General features: G+C 46.4%; 1 long non-coding RNA gene across 2 annotated transcripts; it reads left to right on the top strand.

Annotated features, from left to right (window-relative positions):
* Nucleotides 1-1,469: 1,469 nt before the first annotated feature.
* On the top strand, nt 1,470-20,050 carry LOC148144675 (uncharacterized). Of its 2 annotated transcripts, none has more exons than XR_015751579.1 (3): nt 1,470-1,582; nt 9,753-9,857; nt 19,629-20,050. It is a non-coding gene; the product is annotated as an uncharacterized LOC148144675 (long non-coding RNA). The 2 variants fall into 2 exon arrangements; XR_015751578.1 differs by having other exon boundaries at nt 1,508-1,725.
* The last annotated feature ends 416 nt before the right edge of the window (nt 20,051-20,466 follow it).

Genomic DNA, 20,466 nt, shown 5'->3' with positions numbered 1-20,466 from the left:
CATTCATTATTCACACCATTGAGTATAGGAGTTGGGATATCATGTTGAGGTTGTACACGATGTTGGTGAGGCCACTTTCAGAGTACTGTGTACAGTTCTGGTGGCCCTGTAATCAGAAGAAACTTATAAGAGAGGGTTCGGTAAAGATTTACCAGGAAGTTGCCAGGACTGGAGGGTTTGAGTTATAAGGAGAGGCTGGGACTTTATTCACTGGAGTGCAGGAGGTTGGGGGGGGGGGTGACATCATTGAGATTGATAAAATCATGAGGAGTGGAGGTAAGGTGAATAGCAAAGGGCTCTTGCTTAGCATCAGGGAGCTCAAATCTTGGGGGCATATTACTTAAGGTGAGGAGAGAGATTTAAAGGTAACCTGAGGGGCAACGTTTTGAAAGAGGGTGATTTGTATGTGGAATGAACTTGCTGAGGATGTGGTAGATGCAGGTACATTTACAACATTTAAACGACTTTTGGATGAGTAGATGAATAAAAAGGTTAGAGGGATATGGGCCAAATGCAGGCAAGTGGGACTGGTTTAGTTTGGAATCCTAGTCGGCATGGACGAATTGGACCGAAGGGTCTGTTTCTGTGCTGTACACCTTTATTGAAACCAGTAGAATTCTGAAAGGGGCTTGACAGGATAGATGTAGATAAAATGTTCCTTTGTGGGGAGGGTCATAGAATTCCGACAATGTGGAAGCAGGCCATTCAGCCCATCTATTTCACTCTGGCCCTCTGAACAGTATCCCACCCATACTCAACCCCTTACTCCATATTTCCATGGCCAAGCCACCCTAACTTGTATATCCCTGGTCACTATGGGTAACTTAGCACAGCCAATCCTCCCTAACCTCTACACCCTAATCTATAAATTATCTTCTCAAGAATGTAATTTAAATGCAGAGCTTTTCTAAGAAAAATGTCAGTCTGACTCAACATTGGGACACAGACAGAATTCACACTTATTGTCTCTTAAAGGGATATTTCTGCTTATAAATAGGGCAACGTCTCTTCGAAATGTAGATTCATTTAGATATAACTGCGTCACTTTACATATGAAGATATCCCTTTGAATGTGCCCACACCCCTTTGAAATGTAATCTCGTCCATCTACATCTCTTCATTTTAACGGGGTATTTCCGCAAATATTCATGTCCCTTTAAAATGCAGATTGCCCCCTTTCGATATGACGCCGTTCCGTTAGATGTCGGAATATCTGTTTAAATTGAGCCGTGAGCTTTCCCAATGTAGACAGGGCTCCTGGAAACGTGGCAGTGTCCCCCCTGCAGCTGCAGAGCGAGACAGGAGAGTTTGTTTTTGTGAATGAGCAGTTGTCGCGCGAGGTGGCTGTTGCTTGGTGACGGTGAGGCTCCCCCGGCCCCGCCCATCCCCCGTGCAGACGTCACGCGGGGGCGAAGGCGGTTGGGAGGAGAAGTCGCTCGAGCGGGGAAGCGGCGGGAGGGCGGCCGTTAGGAAAATGGCGCCGTGCGGCCCGGGGCTGACACCGTCACTGGGCACCGCCGCCTTCCTGGCGCAGCTGCTGTGTCACGGCCACACCGGCCGGCTATACAGCAGGCAGGAGCCGGTGAGCATTCTGGAGGCGGATGGGGTTAAGGGCCTGCTTGGGAACTCGTCGGCCGCCTGGGTGGTGGAGTTCTACTGGTCGTGGGGCGGCCTCTGTGTCAACTATGGGGCCACCTGGAAGGTACTGGGCCCGGGAGGTGAAAGGTGAGGCAGGTTGTGGGGGGACGGAGGGGAAGGAATGTGGGGCCTGTCCTGTCATAGTGACATTTTACACTCACTTTCCATCTGCTTTTACTGGCGCTTGTGCTGTTTACCCTCACTGTGTGTTTAATCCTTGTGCTGTTTCCCCCTCACTGTGTGTTTAATCCTTGTGCTGTTTACCCCTCACTGTGTATTTAATCCTTGTGCTGTTTGCCCCTCACTGTTTGTTTTAATCCTTGTGCTGTTTCCCCCTCACTGTGTGTTTAATCCTTGTGCTGTTTGCCCCTCACTGTGTGTTTAATCCTTGTGCTGTTTGCCCCTCACTGTGTGTTTAATCCTTGTGCTGTTTGCCCCTCACTGTGTGTTTAATCCTTGTGCTGTTTGCCCTTTGCTGTTACTTGTGCAATTGCTGAGGGTAGTGTGTAAATACTAGTGAAGGAGATTATGCACCAGCATGTATATGTTCCTCAGGCATTGAAGGGGCAGGATCTGTTGAGAATGGTTGGTCAAGTGTGTGGTGTACTAAACCTTGTTAATATGGGTATTGTTATGATTTGGAGATGCTAGTGTTGGACCGGGATGTACAAAGTTAAAACTCTCACAACACCAGGTTATAGTCCAACAGGTTTAATCAGCTGATGAAGTAGCATCGCTCCGAAAGCTAGTGTGCTTCCAATTAAACCTGTTGGACTATAACCTGGTGTTGTGTGATTTTTAACTGGGTATAGTTTGTTACTTGGAAAATATACTTTTTATTATTTAGAGTCATAGAGTTGTACAGCACGGAAACAGACCCATTTGGTCCAACCTGTCCATGCCAGCCAAATATCCTAAATTAATCTAGTCACATTTGTCAGCACTTGGCTCATATCCCTCTAAACCCTTCCTATTCATAGACCCATCCAGATGCCTTTTAAATGCTGTAATTATACCGGCTTCCACTACTACCTCTGGCAATTCATTCCATACAAGCACCACCCTCTGCATGGAAACATTGCCCCTTAGGTACCTTTTATATCTTTCTGCTCTCGCCCTAAACCTATGCCCTCTAGTTGTGAACTTCACCCCAACACTGAGGAAAAGACATAAAAACATTGAGCAGCCAGACAAATGCAAAAGCAATAAAATATCGAGGCACATAGTGTAAAACAAATTATGGCTCTAATCCTTTTTGTTCTCTGAGGCATATGGACACTTAAAATTTGTCAATAACGTCAGCATTGCTACAGAGCATATTGTGTACACTCCTCAGTGTCAACAAGCAGGGCACATGTTTGCCGGTGTCACCAAAACATTGGGCATGTTCCTCGCTGTCGGCAGAAAAGGGGCGAGACCTACTTTTGATGTACAAATAAGGAGCACTGGAGGACCAGAAGGAGAGTTGTCCTCATGCCAATTGGAGCTCCCCTATTGTCTGAATGCGGAAGGTGGACCATGAGCTTCTTAAGGTCCTGCTCCTCCTCTCACACTGAATGAAGATTGAGCTTCACCTCAGACTGCAATTTCCTTCCTCTGTCCAACATCTGTGAGTACAGCACTCTCTTTTCTCACCCCCTTTTCCATTTACGTTTCATTCTGGGGTTCAATTGTTGACTTGGAGCAACTGAAAGGAATGGGAATGAATCCAGTGAGGGGATAGACTCTGGAAAAGTTAGTCCATGCCTGTGTCTCAATTGGCAAAACAGACAAGCAGGAGTCTGGAAGAATGCAGCAAGCCAGGCAGTATCAGGAGGTGGAGAAGTCGACGTTTCGAGTGTAACCCTTGTTCAGGACTGGGGGTGAGTATAGGGAGAGCTGCAGAACAAGGGTATGCTGAGGGCAGGGTGATGAAGTGGGGATAGGTGTAAATAGGTAGAGGGTACGACCTGGTTGGTGAATGTGAGGAAAGAACCTAGTTGGTGGCAGGGAGGTGGAGGGGCAGGGGCTCGGAAGGGAGGTTATTTGAAATTGGAGAACTCACTGTTGAGTCCTTCGGGCTGTGGACTGCTCAGGTGGAAGATGAGATGTTGTTCCTCCAATTTGCACTTTGGTTTGTTGTGCCAATGGATGGGGCCAAAAATGGTCATGTCAGAAAGGGAGTGGGAAGGGGAATGAAAATGGATGGTGACTGGGAGGTCTGGTCGGCCTGTGCAGACCTTGCTGCGATGCTCGGCGAACCGTTCCCCAAGTTTATGCTCGTGCTCCCCGACGTAGAGAAGGCCACAGTTGGCAAATACAGTACCCCAACGTAAAGTTACAGCCTTTGCTGTGAAATAAAGTAGAAAGGTATATTGTTTAAATGGTGATATATTGGGATGTGGAGAAAGTGAGGACTGGAAATGCTGGAGATTAGAGTCAAAAAGTGTGGTGCTGGAAAAGCGCAGTAGGTCAAGCAGCATCCGAGCAGTAGGACAGTCGAGGTTTTGGGCGCAAGCCCTTCATCAAGAGTGATGCGTGGATGTTCAGGGGGCATCAGTGTCCATCTGTGCCAGTTGTCAGACAGGTGCAGCAGGCAATGAGCAAGGCAAGTGGTGTATTAGCAAGAAGAATTAAGTTCAGAAGCGGGGATGTCTTCCTGCAGTTGGGGGGTCATTGAATATTCGAGGAGATAGTGAGGTCTGCCGATGCTGGAGATCAGAGCTGAAAATGTGCTGCTGGAACAGCGCAGCAGGTCAGGCAGCATCCAGGGAACAGGAGAATTGACGTTTGATTCCTAAAGAAGGGCTTATGCCTGAAACGTCGATTCTCCTGTTCCCTGGATGCTGCCTGACCTGCTGCGCTGTTCCAGCAACACATTTTCAGGTCATTGAATATATTCAAGGCTGAGTTCATCTGATTTTTATGTGGATGTTTATGGTGAAGGCAAGAAAATGGTCTTGAGACAAGTACAGAACCGAGTTACAGAACCATACAAGCATAGAAACAGACCCTTCAGTCCAACTAGTCCATGCTGACTATGTTCACCAACTAGGAGAAAGTGAGTCTGCAGATGCTGGAGATCAAAGTTGAAACTTTATTGCTGGAAGAAGGGCCTGTGCCCGAAACGTCGAATCTCCTGTTCCCTGGATGCTGCCTGACCTGCTGTGCTGTTCCAGCAATAAATGTTCACCAACTAAACCAGTCCCACCTGCCAGTGTTTTGTCCCATACCCTTCTGAACATTTCCTAATCATGTAATTATCCAAATGTCTTTTAAACCTTGTAACTGTACCTGCACCCACCACTTCCTCTGGATATTCAGTCCACACGTGAACCACACTCTGTATATAAAAAATATTGTGCCCTTCAAGTCTTTTTAAAATCTCTTTCTCCTCTCACATTCAAAAATTGCTCCCTCATCTTGAAACCCCCAGCCTCGGGGAAGGACACCTGTCATTCACCTCATCTCTCCCCTCATGATTTTATAAACCTTGATAAGGTCACATCTCCACCTCCTATGCTCCAGTGAAAAAAGTCCCAGCCCATCCACCTAGATGCAGGTAGATCCATATCCAGTCATGATCGGTTCAATGCTGGTCCCAATTCTCTCTCACGGTGTCCAGGACAGCAAGAGACCACAAGACATAGGAGCAAAAATTAGACCACCAGGTCTGCTCATTCCATTCAATCATCGCTGATCAGTTTCTCAATCCCATTCTTCCACTTTCAACAAAGTGAAAACGGACGGAGAGAGTGTGGGATGGAGATTTTCCGCTTCTAGGGAATAATAGAGGAAAGAGAGTTCCCTATAAATTAGAATTTTTGGGATCGGCTGATGAGCCGAGGAGTGTCAGTTGGAGTTTAATTTAGAGAAGTCTGAGGTTTGCATTTTGGTCAAGCAATCCAGGCAGAACTGATGCAGTTCGGGGAATGTTGCAAAATAAAGAGACCTTGGAGTGCAGGTTCATAGTTCCTTGAAAGTGGAGTCTCAGGTGAATAGAATTGTGAAGAAGGTGTTTGGTTTGCTTTCCTTCATTGCTCAGAGCATTCAGTATAGGAATTGGGAGGTCATGTAATACACCCTTCCCCCTCAAATGTGTGGTATCCAACTGCTTCATTGTTTCTCGTGAATACAGCCCACACCTCCCGCTACTGCCATAACATGAAAGCACTAGCTTTTGGAGTTCTGCTCTTTTATCAGGTGGTTGTGGAGAATAAGATCATGATCACAGAATTTATAGCCAAAGGAGTCCAGTGTCATGGAGTTTTGATACATTAAACAATTTAGATTAAATCTTCCTTCTTTTAGAATGGGGTTCTGTTCTTTGGTATGTTAATCCCAGAACCTGTTTTCAGTAACTTTCTCAAGAACGTAATTTAAATGCAGAGCTTTTCTATCCAAAATGTCAGGCTGACTCGACATTGGGACCCAGACAGAATTCACACCTATTGAAGGTTAGGCTGGGACTTTTTTCACTGGAGCACAGGAGGTTGAAAGGTGAAGGTGTCGGGTGTCTCATTAGCAAGTTTGCAGATGACATTCAGATTGATGGAATATCAGATAGTGAAGGGGACTGTCAGATGATACTGCAGAATATAGATTGGAGAGTTGGGAAGAGAAATGGAGTTTAATCCAGACAAATGCGAGGTGATGCATTTTGGAAGGTGCAATTCGAGAGCAAACTATACATTAAATGGGAAGGTCCTGGGGGAAATTGATGTACAGAGAGATCTGGGTGTTCAGATCTATTGTTCTCTGAAGATGGCAATGTCTGTCAGTAGAGTGGTTAAGGCAGCATACAACATGCTTTCCATCATCGGACGGAGTATTGAGTACAAGAGCTGGCAGGTCATGTTAAAGTTATATAAGATTTTGGTTCGGCCACATTTGGAATACTGCTGTACAATTCCGGTCGCCAGATTTCCCAAAGGTTGCTTTGGAGAGGGTGCAGAGGAGGTTCACCAGGATGTTGCCTGTTATGGAGAGCGCTAACTATGAGGAGAGGTTGAGTAGATTAGGAGTATTTTCATTGGAAATAAGGAGGTTGAGGAGGGGTGTTGATTGAGGCCTATAAAACCATGAGGCATGTAGACCGGGGTGGATAGGAAGAATTTTTTTTTCCCCCATAGGGGAAGACTTAATTACTAGGAGTCACGAGTTCAAAGTGAGAGGGGAAAGGTTTGAGGGAGATCTACATGGAAAATTCTTTACGCAGAGGGTGGTGGGTGCCTCATGCAGTGTAGGCAGTAGGGCTGGGATCGATAGCGTCATTTAAGATGTATCTAGACAGATACATGAATCGGCAGGGAGCAAAGGGATACAGATCCTTAGAAAATAGGCGGCAGGTTTAGATAGAGAATCTCGATCAGCATAGCCTTGGAGGGCTGAAGGGCCTGTTCCTGTGCTGTAGGGTTCTTTGTTTTCTTTATAGAGGTTTCCAAAACCATGAGGGGCATAGATAAGGTGAACGGCATGTGTCATTTCAAGATTAGGCCTCAAATTAAGGTGAGAGGAGAAAGATTTTAATAAGAGATGAGGAGCACCTTTTTTGTAAACAGTGGTTTGTGTGTGGAATAAATGTCCAGAGGAAATAGTGGATGCTGGTTGTGTAACAACATTTAAAAGACATTTGGATAAGTACATGAATAGGAAAGGTTCAGGGGGATATGGGCCAAACAGGTAGGTGGGACTAGTTTAGTTTATGAATATAGTCAGCATGGACTAGTTGGGCTGAAGGGTCTGTTTCTGTGCTGTATGACCCTTTAACTGTTCTGTACTGGTCTTAAAATCATTTTACTTGCCTTCCCCCAGAAACATCCACTTCTTTCTTGTTCTAAAATCAGACGAACTCAGCCTTGAATATATTCAATGACCCCCTAACTGGAGAGACTTCTGAACTCATTTCCTCTTGCTAATATACCACTTGCCTTGCTGATTGCTTGCTGCACCCGTCTGACAACTGGCAGTGACTGGTGTGGAAGGACGCTGAGGCCACTTTTTACATTCACACATCATTCCTGAGGAAGGGCTCATGCCTGAAACGTTGATTCTCCTGCTTCTCGGATGCTGTCTGATCTGCTGTGCTTTTCCAGTGCCACACTTTTCAACTGTCATCTCCAGCATCTGCAGTCCTCACTTTCTCCACATCCCAATATGTCACCATTTAAACAACGCACCTCCTTTCAGCGGTTATTTGTTCGTAACTGAGGCTATAACTTCACACTGTGGGACTGCATTTGCCATGTGTTTGCCAATTGAGATACAGACCTGGACCAACGTTTCCCGACTCTGTCCCCTCCCTGGATTCACTCACTTTCTTCAGTTGCTGCAAGTCAACAATTGGCTTCTCATTGGTCCATTTGAAGAAGGATTTGCGCCATTTTTGCAGACAGCGAAGAGCATGAATGGCTTTTGTTGAACCAGCATGGAAACAGACCCTTCGGTCCAACCCGTCCATGCCGACCAGATATCCCATCCCAATCTAGTCCCACCTGCCAGCATTTGGCCCATATCCCTCCAAACCCTTCCAATTCATGTACCCATCCAAATGCCTCTTAAATGTTACAATTGTACCAGCCTCCACCACTTCCTCTGGCAGCTCATTCCATACATGTACCACTTTCTGTGTGAAAAAGTTTCCCAGTAGGTCTCTTATATCTTTCCCCTCTCACCCTAAACCTATACCCTTGACTTCTGGACTCCCCCACCCCAGGGAAAAGACTTTGTCTATCTATCCTATCCATGCCCCTTTGTAGACCTCAGCTTCCGACGCTCCAGGGAAAATAGCCCCAACCTGTTTAGCCTCTCCCTATACCTCAAATCCTCCAACCCTGGCAACATCCTTGTGAATCTTTTCTGAACTCTTTCAAGTTTCACAAAATCTTTGCAATAGGAAGGAGACCAGAATTGCACACAATATTGCAACAGTGGCCTAACCAATGTCCTGTACAATCGCCACATGACCTCCCAACTTCTGTACTCAATACTCTGACCAATAAAGGAAAGCATACCAAACACCACCTTTACAGTTCTATCTATCTGCGACGCCAGTTTCAAGGAGATATGAACCTGCACTCTGAGGTGTCTTCGTTCAGCAACACTCCCTAGGACCTTACCATTAAGTGTATAAGTCCTGCTAAGATTTGCTTTCCCAAAATGCAGCACTTCACATTTATCTGAATTAAACTCCATCTGCCACTTCTCAGCCCATTGGCCAATCTGGTCAAGATCCTGTTGTAATCTGAGGTAACCCTCTTCACTGTCCACTGCACCTCCAATTTTGGTATCATCTGCAAACTTACTAACTGTACCTCTGATGCTCGCATCCAAATCATTAATGTAAATCACAAAATGTAGAGGGCCCAGCACCGATCCTTCTGGCACTCCACTGGTCACAGGCCTCCAGTCTGAAAAACAACCCTCCATCACCACCCTCTGTCTTCTACCTTTCAGCCAGTTCTGTATCCAAATGGCTAGTTCTCCCTGTATTCCATGAGATCTAATCTTGCTCATCAGTCTCCCATGGGGAACCTTGTCGAACGCCTTACTGAAGTCTATATGGATCACATCTACCGCTCTGCCCTCCTCAATCCTCTTTACTTCCTCAAAAAACTCAAAATTTGAGACATGATTTCCCACACAAAAAGCCATGTTGACTATCCCTAATCAGTCCTTGCCTTTCCAAACACATGTACCACCTGTCCCTCAGGACTCTCTCCAACAACGTGCCCGCCACCGATGTCAGGCTCACTGGTCTATAGTTCCCTGGCTTGTCCTTACCACCCTTCTTAAACAGTGGCACCACGTTAGCCAACCTCCAGTCTTCTGGCACCTCACCTGACATGTGCAGTGTGCTCTATGGAGATGCTGTTCCTGATGGATTTAAAGTGTCCAAATGCCACAATTTCTTCCCCTGTCACTCGACATAACCGCGCATGCTGCTCGCTGTGTTTGATGTTCATCTTCCCTATAACCCTCATGATTTTATAAATCTCAAATGAGGTCACCCCTCAACCTCCTGTGCTCCAGTGAAGAGTGTCTCAGCCTCTCCTTACAGCTCAAACCCTCCAGTCCTGGCAACATCCTGGTAAATCTTTACTGAACCCTTTCTAATAGAATTCTTCCTATTACAGGGCCACCAGAAGCGTTCTCAGTACTCTACAAGTGGCTTCACCAACATCCTGTACAACTTCAACATTATGTCCCAGCTCCTTTATTCAATGGTGTGAACAATTAAGGTAAGTGTGCTGAATGCCTTCTGAAGCTTCCTTCCAACCAGTGATGCAACTTTCAAAGAAGTATATATCTGAACCCCCCCGCCCCCCACCATATCCCTCTGTACAAGCCCTGCCCTTCCTTATTTTGGCAAAATGCAACCCCTCACCTTTTATCTATACACATGTTCTCTCTCAGACATACACACATACACGCCCCCCCAACACACACACCCTTTCACAGGCTTCTCCTCCATCACAGTCACTTTACCAAGCATGTGCGCACATACACTCTTACACACACTCTCATGCTGCACACATACATATAACAATGTGGTGCATTTGCAGAATTATATTTGCAGATATATTCAAACGCACAATATGCAGGTAGTCAATCCACGTAATATTTTATAAATTCCTAGTTTGGAAATAGAACCAGTCCGATTTAAGATTGGGATACTCTCACACCTTTCATGCATTGTCTGGACTGAGATATCACCTGTTTTTTAAAAAGACCTTAAGTGATCTTGAGAATATGACTTAATAGTAGTACTGCGATGTACACATTAATGAACTAAAACCTGCAACCCATTCTAAAAGATGAAAGATTTAACAGCAATCTACGTTTGTCAATATATCATCAGTTGAATGACACTGATCTTTTGCTCTTAACTCTGTGTCTTATGATCCTGCTCCACAGTTACCCGATGAAGGAGCAGCACTCCGAAAGCTGGTGCTTCCAAATAAACCTGTTGGACTATAACCTGGTGTTGTGATTTTTAAACCGTGTCCAACCTAGTCCAACAGCAGCACCTCCACCTCCTTTCTAGTGAACACAGCCCATACTTCCCAGTGCTGCCAGTAAACTGCCGATGAAACGATGCACTCCTGAAAAATTTATAGTATCTAACGAAACCAGCTACTCATTCACTGCTCCATCTAATACACAACATTGGAAACTTAGTGCAGAAGGCTGCAAGAAATGAGCAGCTTTAAAACAAAAACCGCTTGGAGCTTTCGATGAGAGCCTGAGCCCAGCCCAGCAGTACGTTCTGGTTACCTTTATTTTGTGTCCCAACATGGTTACAGCTTCAGATCCCCCACCCCTCCCCCAGCAAAAAGGGCAGAGAAAGAGTAGCTGTTTTTTAGACAACTCCACAACAGGGGAGAGGAGCAAAGGGCGGGGCAAGGCCAACAGCAGGCCCCCACACTACGCCTGCATTGCCTTGCACAGTTTACAAAAATCCCTTCCCCTTCAGAGACTCCCCACAGTGTGGGAGCAGGCCAACTGGCCCAAAGACTACACACCGATCCTCCGAAAGGTAACCCACCCACACAATTCCCCTATTGCTCAACATTTACCCCTGACTAATGCACCTAACCTGCACATCCCTGGGCACTATCTGAACCTGGACAAAGTTAAAAATCTCACAACACCAGGCTAAGTCCGACAGTTTATTTGGAAACACGAGCTTCGGAGCACTGCTTCTTCATCAGGTGATTGTGGACAATAAGATCATATGGCACAGAATTGATAGGAAAACATTACCGTGCCCTGCCACTGAACTGATATATTGAACAAACCTGGATTGTAAAGTCTTTCATATTTTAGAATAGGTTGCAGCAATCATTAATTAGATTACTTACAATGTGGAAACAGACCCTTCGGTCCAACAAGTCCACACTGCCCCGCCGAAGCGCAACCCACCCATACCCCCTACATTTACCCTTTACCTAACACTACGGGCAATTTAGCATGGCCAATTCACCTGACCTGCACATCTTTGGACTGTGGGAGGAAACCAGAGCACCCGGAGGAAACCCACGCAGACACGGGGAGAACGTGCAAACTCCACACAGTCAGTCGCCTGAGGCGGGAATTGAACCCAGGTCTCTGGAGCTGTGAGGCAGCAGTGCTAACCACTGTGCCACCGTGCCGCCCACTAAACAAAAACAAACATTGCATAGGGCTTTCTGATAGGAAGGAAACCAGAATTGCATGCAATATTCCAACTGTACAGCTGTAACATGACCTCCTGTACTCAATACTCTGACCAATAAAGGAAAGCATACCAAATGCCATCTGCACTATCCTATTGACCTGCGACTTTCATAGAGCTGTGAACCTGCACTCCAAGGTCTCTGTTCAGCAACACTCCCTCGGACCTTACCATTAAGTGTACAAGTCCTTCTAAGATTTGCTTTCCCAAAATGCAGCACCTCACATTTACCTAAATTAGATTCCACTTGCCACTTCTCAGCCCATTGGCCCATCTGATCAAGATCCCATTGTAATCTGAGGTAACCTCCTTCGTTGTCCACAACACCTCCAATTTTGGTGTCATCAGCAAACTTACTTACTATACCACTTATGCTCACATCCAAAAGGTAGTGGGCCCATTATCTATTTTCAAAGTGGAATTTACAATATATTACATGTATTGACTGCCTGCAGATTGTGCAGTCTTTGAGCAAAGTAGAATGTATTTGCAAACATCATGCTACAAAGACAAACTCCCACCATGGATGATCTATCATGTGTGCATGAGATAGAGAAACAGTCCATGTCCGTGCTGTATATCTCTGTCTATTTGATAACAGATGCTTTATTCCTGTTGGTGTAAATGTTGTTGTAATTCATAGCTGGGTACTAATAGATGTAAGGGTGACAGAATTCCTCAAGTAGGGCACTGTAAGATTCCTGGGAGACCCCTATTCCTGGTTTACTTTCTCATGAACAAACATTAAGCACGTGCGCCTATTTATGATTTTTGTTTCATTTTTTCTTGTTTGATTCCCTGCTATGACTGCACCTTGTATCAGGATGGTTGACAGGCTGGGAGATTGTGGGTTGGGTCTTGATTGAATATTTTATCGTTCCAGAAGTTATAAAAGGCGGGGTCAAAGCTTTAACAGAAATCCAGCAGAGCTGAGAACAGACCGACATCTTAGTCTGTGGGAACAGGAGGATCAACACAGGACAGAAATCAGGGCCTGAAATCTGAGCTGACACCAGACCATCCTGTGATCAGTGCTTTGATTAGCAGCATCCTTCTACATCAGTCAATGCCAGTTGTCAGACAGGTGCAGCAAGGCAAGTGGTATATTAACAAGCTGAACTGAGATTAGAAGTGGGGATGTCTTCCTGCAGTTAGGGGGTCATTGAATATATTCAAGGCTGAGTTCATCTGATTTTTGACCAATAAAGTGTGGATTTCTTTGTGCGCAAGAGGGTTTTTTTTATTTTGAATGGTTTATGTGTTGGATGCAGGTACAGTATCCACGTTGAAGGTGGAAGGCAAGAAAATGGTTTTAAGACCACGACAGAACAGTTACGTTAGACAGCACAGAAACGGACCCTTCAGTCCAACTATTCCATGCTGTCTATGTTCTCCAACTAAACTAGTGCCACTTGCCAGTGTTTGGCCCATATCCCTCCGCACCGTGCCTCTTCATATACTTATCCAAATGTCTTTTAAACGTTGCATCTGAATGTGCATCCACCATTTCCTCTTTACATTCACTCCACACGTGAAACACTCTGTTTATAAACAAACTTTTCCTGATTCTGTCCGCTCCGTGAATTCATTCCCTTTCCTTTCGGTTGCTGCAAGTCGTAAATTGAAGCCCAGAATGAAAAACATGGAAAAGGAGTTGTGAAGAGAGTACCATACACTCAGATGGTTGACAGAATAAGGAGGTTACAGTCTGGAGCAAACTCAATCTTCATTCAGAGGGAGCAGCAGCAGCTTCCGAAGCTCATGTTCCGACGTCTGCATTCAGACAATGGGAAGGCTCTGATTGGCATGAGGACCAGTCACCTTCCGGTCCTCCAGGGCTCCTGACTGGCCTCTTTCACTACCCTGTGTCCCAATGATGCAACTTTCAAAGAACTATGTACCTGATTTGGAGATGCCGCTGTTGGACTGGGGTGTGCGAAGTTAAATTTCACACAATACCAAGTGATACTCTAACAAGCTTATTTGTAAGCACTAGCATTTGGAGCACTGCTCTTTCATCAGGTGGTTGTGTCTTATGATCCTGTTCCACAAACACCCAATGAAGAAGCTCGTGCTTCCAAATAAGCCAGTTGGACGATAACCTGGTGTTGAGTTTTAACTTTATCCACCCCAGTCCAACACCGGCACCTCCACATCATGTCACCTCCACATCATGTCTAGTGAACCAAGCACACACTTCTCCGTGCTGCCAGGAAACTACAATGCTGATGACATTGCACTCCTGAAAATTTTACAATTTATAACAATGCTGGCTACTCATTCACTGCTGCAACTGATACACAACATTGGAAACATAGTACAGGAGACTGTCAGAAATGAGCACAGCAGGTCAGGCAGCATCTGAGGAGCAGGAACATCAACGTTTCTGGCAAAAACCTGAGGAAGGGCTTTTGCCCGAAATGTCAATTTCCCTGGTCCTCGCATGCTGCCTGACCTGCAGTGCTTTGCCAGCACCACTCTAATCTTGACTCTGATCTCCAGCATCAGCAGTTCTCACTTTCACATGTAAAATGAGCAGTTTTAAAACAAAAACCTGTTGCAGTTTAAAGCTCTCAGTGAGAGTCTGAGCTCAGTGTGAAGTTCAGGTAATCTTTATTGTGACCCAACTTTGTTACAGCTTCAGAATCTCCCAGCAGAAAGGCGTAGAAAAAGTAGCAATTTTTAAAAAATCGCTCAAGGTCAAAGTGCAACCCCTCACTTTCTTCATTATTGGTCACCACTGAGTCGTCCCTTTGTAACTGCATCCTTGGTACAGCCTTAACCTGGAGGAAGTATTGCCTCACTCAGCAATTTCAACCTGTATTCCAATCAAGTTGGATGAGCAGCGTAGAGTCCACCAGACTGTTGTGGGGCTGGAGTCACGTGTAGGCCAGACCGGGTAAAGGATGCAGCTTGGACGACTGCTCTAATAACTGCTCAAGTCTTCCCTAAAAAAGAACTGAGTGAATCAGATGGGGTTTTCTTCCACCCCCACCCCACCGACAATGGTTTCACCGTTAGATTCTGAACTCCAGATTTCTGACCAAATTCGAATTCCACCATCTGTCGCGGTGGGAATCGAACTCGGGAGCCACTGGAACTGGGTTGATAGTCCAGTTAATAAACGCACTCGGCCGTCATTCTTTCAATCCCCTGCAATGCCACATGATCCCGCTGGTGGCTCCGCAGCTGGGAGGAGCAGTTGAAGGCCTCTCCCCTGCGTGGACTCACGGTGCCTCAGCAGGGCAGAGGCCTGGAAAAAGGCCTACCCCCACACTGTGTAGGGGAACGGCCTCTTCCCCCGTGTGGACCCACTGGTGGATCAGCAAGAAGGAAGCCTGGGTAAAGGCCTACCCGCACTTTGGGCAGCTGAAGGGCCTCTTCCCCTGCGTGGACCCGTTGGTGCCTCAACAGGTTGGAGGATTCACGGAATGTCTTTCTGCACTCGGGGCAGCTGAAGGGCCTCTCCCCCGTGTGGACCCACCGGTGCCTCAGCAGGGCAGAGGCCTGGGTAAAGGCCTTCCCGCACTCAGGGCAGCTGATTCCCTGCTGTGACTACACTGTGCCTGGATTGTTGACTGGCTGGGAGATTGTGGATTGAGGCTTGATTGACTGAATGTTTGTTTAACCCAGAAGGTGTAGAAGGGGGGGTTCAGAGCTTCAACAGACATCCAGCAGAGCTGAGAACAGACAGACATCCACATGCCTTTTAAATGTTGTAATTGTGCCAGCCTCTACCACTTCCTCTGGCAGTTCGTTCCATACATGCACCACCCTCTGAAGTGGTTGCCCCTCCAATCTCTTAAATCATTCCACTCTCACCTCAAACATATGCCTTCTAATTTTGGACTGCCATACCCTGGGGAAAAGACCTTAGGGTTTCCCCTCTATCCATGGCCCTTACAAAGGTCTATAAGTTTACCCCTCAGCCTCGGATGCTCCATGGAAAATGCCCCTGGCCTATTCTTTTCTGACCCCTTTCAAAGTTTCATAACATCTTTCCTACAGCAGGGAGACCAGACCTAACTGCAGGATTCCAAAAGTGGCTTAACCAACATCCTGGACAGCCACAACATGACCTCCCAACTCATCTACTCCATGCTCTGACCAACAAAGGCTATCCTGTCTACCTGAGAACTATGGAACCTGCACTCCAAGGACTCTTTGTTCTGCAACATTCCCCCTAACTGTGTCAGTCCTGCCTGGATTGCTTGACCAAAATGCAACAACTCACATTTCTCCAAATTAAATTCCATTTACCACTCTTTGGCCCATCCGATCAATTCTAATTTATAGCGAACTCACTTTTCTCTCTCATTCCCTCGAAGCTGAAAATCTCCATCCCACACACACTCCCTCCATTCTCACTTTGCTGACCCTAATCCCTGCTGTACCTCATCCTGAAGGGTCTGGTTCATGCTGATTAACAGGCCCGCACTCGGGGGGAGGGGGGGGGTGTGTCTAATTGAAACATACATAATCTTCAAAGCCCAGACAGAGTGGACATTGCGAAGATGTTTCCATTGGTAGGACAGACTCGGGCCAGAGGGCACAGCCTTAGAGTAAATGGAAGACCTTTTAGAACGGAGAAACTTCTTCAGCCAGAGAGCGGTGAATCTGTGGAATCTATTTCCACAGAAGGCTGTGCAGGCTAGGTCACTGAGGATATTTAAAACTGAGACAGATAGGTTCTTGAGTATCAAGGGGATCAAAGGTTGCGGGGAGAATGGGGCAGGTGGGACTAGTTTAGTTTGTGAACACAGTCAGCATGGTCTAGTTGGATTGAAGGGTCTGTTTGTGCTCTCTGGCTCTGTAACTGTTCTAAACTGGTCTTGAAACCATTTTGATGCCTTCCTCTTGTTCAAAAATCCAATTAAGATCATGGCTAATCTATTCACCATCTGAGATCATCCTCCCTGCATTGTCCCAACTACCCTTAATTCCCCCACCATTGCAAAAACCCATCCAATTGTGTCTTGAATATACTTAATGAAGCTGCCTCTACTGCTTCCTGGGGCAGAGAATTCCATAGATACACTACACTCTAGGAAAAGCAGTTCCTCCTCAGCTCTGTCCTAAATTTACTCCTCCTAATCTTGAGCCTGGTTTCATTCACCAGCAGAAATGACTCAATAAGTAGAGTTTCATCCTCACAGTGCAATGAATTCCCACTTTGCACCAAAACCTCGGATTTACTCACTCACTCAGTTGCTGTCTCACAAATGCAAGATTTCATTGTACCTTCTACTCCCATTAAGGGCAAAACATCTTTGAAAAGTCCTCAGAAGCACTTCTGCTCTCACCGAAGATGATTAGAGTCATACAGCACAGAAACAGACCCTTTGTCCATCCACATTAAGGGCAAAGCATCTTTGAAAGCTGCTCTGAAACTCCAGCCTTCACAATCACACTTCTGCTCTCACTGAAGATGATTAGAGTTATATAGAACCGAATCAGACCCTTTGTCCATCCACACATCATTCCTGATGAAGTGCTCGGGACCGAAATGTCGACTCTCCTGGTCCTCAGATGCTGCCTGACTTACCACCTTTTTCAGCACCACACTGACTCTCATCTCCAACATCTGCGGTTCTCACTTTCTCCACATCCCAAAGTATCACCATTTAAACAATACATCTCCTTCCTGCTTTTTTGTTTCATAGCAAAGACTATAACTTCACATTGAGATACTGCATTTGCCACGTGTTTGTAAATTGTGGTCTTCTCGACTTCCGGGAGACTGAGCATAAACTTGGGGAACGGATTGGCGAGCATCACAGCTGGGTCCGCAGAGGCTGACCAGACCTCCCAGTCACCATCGATTTTAATTCCCCTTCCCACTCCCTTTCTGACAAGAACATCTTAGGCTTCCTCTATTGCCACAACGAACCAAACCGCAAATTAGGGAACAACACCCCATCTTCCGCCCGGGCAGACTACAGCCTGCAGGACCCAACATCGAGTACTCCAATTTCAAATAACCTCCCTTTCCATCACCCGACTCCCTTCTCAGCCCATTGCCCCTCACTACCACTCCTTCCTGCCACCAACCTGATTTCTTCCACCCAATGATTTATCTGACTGATTCTTCACCTATCCCCACTTTAGCCCCGGTCCTGGCACCCATCCCCAGTCCTGACGAAGGGTTACACCCGAAATATCGACTTCTACACCTCGTGATGCTGCCTGATTTGCTGTGCCCTTCCAGCCTCCTGTCTGTCTATTTTGCCAATTGAGACACAGACCTTTTCCATAGTCCGTCCCCTCCCTGGGTTCAATCCCTTTCCTTTCAGTTGCTGTAAGTGAACAATTGAACTCCAGAAAGAAATAGAAATGGCAAAGGGGGCGAGAAAAGAGAGTGCTGTACTCACAGATCTTAGACAGAGGAAAGAATTTGCAGTCTGGGTGAAGCTCAATGTTGATTCAGAAAGAGGAGCAGGAGTAGCAGCTTCAGAAATTCATGGTCCAACTTCCGCATTCAGACAATGGGGTGGCTCTGATTGGCAGGAGGACCAGTTTTGTTTTGGTCCTCCACGGTTCCCTATTGGACCATCAAAGGAAGGTCGCGCGCCATTTTTTGCGGAAAGCGATGAGCATGCCCAGTGTTTGATTGACACCGGTGGGCATGTGCACTGCGTTACTGACACCGGGAAACATGCGCAGTATGCTCACTAGGGATGCTGGTGTTCCTGTCAGATTTTAAGAGTCCAAATGCCAATACGACAAAAAAGGGGTCGAGCTACAATTTGTTTTTCCCTGTGATTCGACATTGTATTGTTTTTGCATTCTGTCTGGCTGCTCAACTTTGGTATGTCTTTTCCCCACGTTGCGCGAGTCCAGAACTGGAGGGCATGGGTTTAGGGTGAGAGGGGAAAGATTTCTGAGGGGCAACCTTTTTGCACAGAACGCTGGTGGGGGTCAGCCAGAGGAAGTGGTGGAGGCCAGTACAATGATAATATTTAAAATGCATCTGGATGGGGATATGAATAGGACAGATTCAGAGGGATAAGGGGCCAAATGCTGGCAAATGGGTCACTAGATTAATTTAGGATATCTGGTCGGCATAGACCGAAGGGTATGTTTCTGTGCTCTGTGACGCTATTTCTAGATAGTTGGAACCAACTTCACAAGACTAGGACTAGGCCATTCACCCTTTACAGTCAAGATCAGAGTGGTGTTGGAAATCACAGCAGGTCAGGCAGCATCCAAGGAGCAGAAAATCGATGTTTCAGGCAAAAGCCTCGAATGCTGCTTGACCGGCTGTGCTTTTCCAGCACCACTCTAATCTTGACTCTAATCTCCTGCGTCTGCAGTGCTCATTTTCGCCCATTCACCCCTTCCAGCCTGTCCTGAGCGGTGGCCTGACTGCGTTTATTTCAGTGAAAGAATCAGACAGATTTCAGCAGCTCTTTTAAAAAACTTGAACACGCTTTCTGGCTTTAGCGATGTTTCTGAAGATATCATTTTAGGTTTAGGGTGTAGGTTTGATATCCAGACGTTTCATCACCTGGCTAGGTAACATCTTCAGTGGCGACGCCAAGTGAAGCGAAGCTGTTGTCTCCTGCTTTCTATTTATTTCTTTCTCCTGGATGGGGTTCCTGGGGTTTGTGGTGATGTCATTTCCTGTTCGTTTTCTGAGAGGCTGATAGATGGTATCTCAGTCTATGTGTTTGTTTATGGCGTTGAGGTTGGAGTGCCAGGCCTCTAGGAATTCTCTGGCAAGTCTTTGCTTAGCCTGCCCCAGGATAGATGTGTTGTCCCAGTCGAAATGATGTTTTTTTTCATCCATGTGTAGGGCTACGAGGCCTGGCACTCCAAGCACAACACCATAAACAAACACACAGATCTACATGCCATCTATCAACCCCTCAGAAAACGAACAGGAAATGACATCACCACATACCCCAGGAACCCCATCCAGGAGAAAGATATAAATAGAAAGCAGGAGACACAGCTTCGCTTCACTTGGAGGTCGCCACTGATGATGTTACCTCGCCAGGTGATGAAATGTCTGGATATCAAACCTACAGCCCAGCGAGCAAACCTACACCCTAAACCTCAACCTGAGCTACAAACCTTGCAAAAATCATTTTAGGTATTCTCAATTTTGAAGATCAGCCATTTATCACCCCTCCCAACTCCCAGGTAGAGTCATTACTATCCATTATCTCTCTCTCTCTCTCTCTCTCTCTGTTCTTTGAAGGGCTTGATACAGCGGTCAAAGATGGTTCGAGGCTTGAGAAAGGACGGGTGTGGTGGGGGCTGGGGAGAATAGTGACCAAAAGGATGGGGGACAGAGAGAGAGAGAAAATGGCGGTCAGAGGGTGGGGGTAGAGAGAGAGAATGAGTGGGGTTGATAGAGAGATTGAGTGGGGAAGAGAGAGTGGGGAAGGGCAGGGTGTTACTAGGCACACAGATACACAAGATGGCTACTGAGCCATCAGTTGGCCAACTTGACACACAAGATGGCCGCTGGATCACAATATGGAGAGAAACAGCAGAGCAGATACAGACACTGCCTGGGGCCACCAGAATGCCAGCACAATCGACTCACAACCCAGGTGATTAGTTTAAGGCGGGTGGGGGAGAGAATACACATGAGTAATGAACACTGCCCGCTGAAGTGTCTGGGT

Source organism: Chiloscyllium plagiosum, unplaced genomic scaffold (assembly GCF_037043375.1).
Source record: "Chiloscyllium plagiosum isolate Xiang-an unplaced genomic scaffold, Cpla_swu_hap1 HiC_scaffold_27, whole genome shotgun sequence".
Lineage (NCBI taxonomy): Eukaryota > Metazoa > Chordata > Chondrichthyes > Orectolobiformes > Hemiscylliidae > Chiloscyllium > Chiloscyllium plagiosum.
Note: the sequence above shows the minus strand (reverse complement) of the source record. Positions and strands in the feature narration are given on the sequence as shown.